Source organism: Sturnira hondurensis, unplaced genomic scaffold (genome assembly GCF_014824575.4).
Source record: "Sturnira hondurensis isolate 20B ecotype Veracruz unplaced genomic scaffold, ASM1482457v3 Scaffold0000231, whole genome shotgun sequence".
NCBI lineage: Eukaryota > Metazoa > Chordata > Mammalia > Chiroptera > Phyllostomidae > Sturnira > Sturnira hondurensis.
The window spans coordinates 72,496-76,268 of NW_028072862.1; positions in this window are offsets into that span (position 1 = coordinate 72,496).

Here is a 3,773-nt window from a genome sequence, read left to right on the forward strand (position 1 = left end):
TACACCCTTGGGGACATGTCCCTGAGCTTTCTGCCTCTTCCTTCCTGTTCATGCTCATGTGCAGGGGATGAACCTCCTTCTTAAAGAGAAAGCACATGCCCCTCCCCTCGGCCACATTCACTGAGGAACCCCAGCTGTCCCCACCTCTTTCCTGCCACAAGTCACGGTTGGTACATCCTGGGCGTCTCTTCCCTCCAACTACTGGTCTAGTCTGGAATTATGTCTCCATGCCTTCCAGGATGAGATGGAGGCTCATTGGGTTTGTGCGCCCCTGTATCCTTGGTGCCCAGGACAGTTCCTGACAGATCATTGGCACCGCACAGTATCTGTGAAATTAACAAACAAACAAACAAAAAAACCAAATCAATCCTCCAACTATCCTCAGAGATCAGGGCTCCAATGGCAGCTCCAAAGTCCCACTTATTTGCTCTTCTAAGAAGCGAGGAGGTGACAGATATGTAGGAGCCCTGATGCTTTGCTCTGAAATTCCACAGTTCCCACTAGCCCCATCCCCGTCCACCTCCCTCTTGTGCCCGAGTACTCTTTCCACAGAATGAGCGCCTCACGGGAGAGTCCAAGTGCCCAGTAGACATTCGCCGTTTTGATGAGAAGCTAGCAGTCCTCAGAGGCTCATGCAGACTCAGGTGTGTAAGAAAACTAGTCACCAACTTGGGAACTGCTTCAGCACCAGCATAAACATCTAGAAGGCAGGAAACTATGCTTAAATATTTCCATTTAAATAATGTAAATATTAAGTGATTTGCCTCTAAATGATAAATGATGAATGAATTTTCCTTTCCAGAGTGGTTTAATAATGCAGCAAAAGATCTCTACTTGCACTTCCAAAATCAGCTATTTTCAAATAGAAAGATAGGAAATAGGTTATAGTTATTTTGTAAGCACGGATGCCTCTTAATATAACAGATGGTCAGATCCCCCAAGTCACAAAGAATTCCAAAGGGTTACCAGGAAGAGAGTGGCCTTGGGCAGAGCCTGGGGAGAAAAGACCTGGCTGGGAACACTTGTGTGGGGCCCAGAAGAGCAGGACACAATGCAACCAGAGGCCTCATCCTCTGGTGCTTGGAAACTTCCTGAAGTGGGTCCCTGGCAGGGTTCTATTTCTGCCTTCTGTGGGGAGGGCCACCTGAGGCTCCTGTTTTGAGACCATGCCGGGGAATTATGATTCCTTGATACATAACATGGCCATTCTGGGAGGAGAATAGTCCCTGATAGAACTTGACCAGTAGTTGAAGCCTCAGAAATAGCAACAGAGCAACCTGATGGCTGAGATGACTGTACACATGCTGAGGGTGGAAAGGGGGAAGTAGGAAATGGGGCTCGAGTCCCAAACCATATGTCTCAGTCTCTTTGTGGAAAAGTGGTAGAAAGGGTGAAGTCACAGGGTGGTAATGAAAATTAAGTATGACCTTGGTCTTCTAAAATCTTACATGCTGTATTAATGTAAGCTCTTCTTCCTTGACTATGACCTAATCTAAAGAGGAGACTCTAATCATGAAGTTCAACCAATTTTCATGGTGCTAAAGATCCAAATCCTGGCTCCTCCGCCTTCTAGCCATGTGTTCTTGGCCAAGAGACTTATCTTTCTTGAGCCTCAGTTTCCTCATCTGTGAAATGGGGTACATACCAGCACTAAGTCTGCCACCTACACTATGGCTTTTAGGGTTGAATGAACCGATCAGTACAAAGAGATTGGCAGTGACTTACACAGATTGTACACCAAAATAACACCTGTTATTATTTTATGGAACAACTGAAAAGATTCTCAGCATTTAATGGAAAACAAACAAATCCTTCAGGGTGTTTTAAAGGCATATTTAATTCTAGAAATCTCAATAATCGTCTTCTAACTTTACTTTTATGCCAACTTTTCCATGCATGTCTGTGAACTTCTGGCAACGTGAGTCCATGGGTGACAAAACAGCACCTCGCAAGACACAGCCCTCGATACCTGGCTATTCCCACTCTTGCTTCTCTCCCAGATCACAGCAAAGCCCCCAGGTCCCTCGCTGGCAAACAGAAAGTAACGATGACACTGCCTGGAAAACGTACTACTCCCCTCCACCCCTCCGCCTGGATTTATCCCCTCCAGGAGCACTCTCCAAAATACCCTTTCATCAAAACTCTGCAGTCACGACTCCACGGTGAAACCTTACCTAATGTCTTCCTCTGGATTGTTGCTCTTGGTTTGGGACCACCACGAGGATTTCTTAAAAGCATGTATCTGACTTGATGTTACAGGTTTGGTCTGTTTGTTTGTTTTGCTGTTTTTAGCTTCATTTCTTTGTTGCCTTTGACATAGAAGGTAAGAGAAGACCATTTTCTTTTTCCATGAAGTCTCCTTCACACTAGAATCATGTTGAGTGAATCATGTGGTTATAAAATATCACCTTACGATAAGTGAACCCCCAGGCTGGGTTCAGTTCTCTAACATGACACCTGACCATAAAGTTGGAGTGTATTTCTCCTGTTCACAAAATGGGTATGGAGTTGGTCTGTCTCAGACCCCTTCCTTATTTCAGCTCCATCATCCCAGAACATGAAGCTTGTCTTCAAGGTTACTTCCCACTCTGGGACAGCGGAGAGGGCCCAGCCATCATGACTGCTTTCCACTCTGAGGAAAGGACATGTTCTGACTCCTCCACAATGGTTTCTCAGAATTCCTGCACATTTGCCCTTACCTGTGCCCAGCATCACCTACTCAAGAGCTACACCTAGTAATAAGTGGGGCTGGGAAACATGACCTCTATTTGATACCAGAATATAAGTGGGCTTGTGTTGACTAAAGGATGGATAACTGGTAGAGGAATGAAATGAGTCGTCAGTGTTACATGATCTACTAACACAATTATCATGTCACTTAAATGATTTTCTTATAAGTGTTACTTTCAAGATAGGGAGAGCTGTGAGGGCAGAGATCTCATTTCCTTATTGTTAATGTCATAGAGTCTAGTTCAATGCCTCTGTACCTTGAAGAGATTCGATTTGCTGAAGGAGTGATTAAAGGATGAATAAGTAATGTAATCAGCAAACAAACAAATGTTGGAAATTAAAAGAGAAACACTTTGGAAATGTACTTCAACAATCTCATTCTACTTGAGCTTTTTCAATTATTGAATGTAACATTTATTCCCATTTAAAGTTTGACAAATTGCTGAACAGGAGATCTGAGATTATTCTGACATTTCAATGAGAAAAAAATTTTCTTTGCAAACATCAGAGTGCTATAAATTCTCATTAGTTAAGTTAGCCTATTCCATAACGTGGGTGTGGCTTTTTTATTTTCAAAGGTTAATTGTGTTTTTCAAATGTCTACTTTTTAACCTACATTGGGTACAATATTTATTTATTTATTTATTTATTTAATTTTTTAAATTTTTAAATATAATTTTTATTTAATTCTTGTTCAAGTACAGGTTTCTGTCTTCTTTCCCAACCCTGCCCACCCCCCACCCCATGCTCCCCGCCTCCCTCCCATTTCCACCCCCCACCCTTAGTTATTGTCCATGTGTCTTTTATACTTGTTCATGTGAGTCCATTCCCTTTTCCCCTATGATTCTCTCCCCTCTCCCCTCTGGGCCCTGACAGCCTGTTCCATATTTGAGTGTCATTGGTTGTATTTTGCTTGCTTGTTTGGTTTGTTTAGATTCCTGTTAATGGTGAGATCATATGATATTTGTCTTTCACCGCCTGGCTTATTTCGCTCAGCATAATGCTTTCCAGTTCCATCCATGATGTTGCAAAGGGTAGTAGTT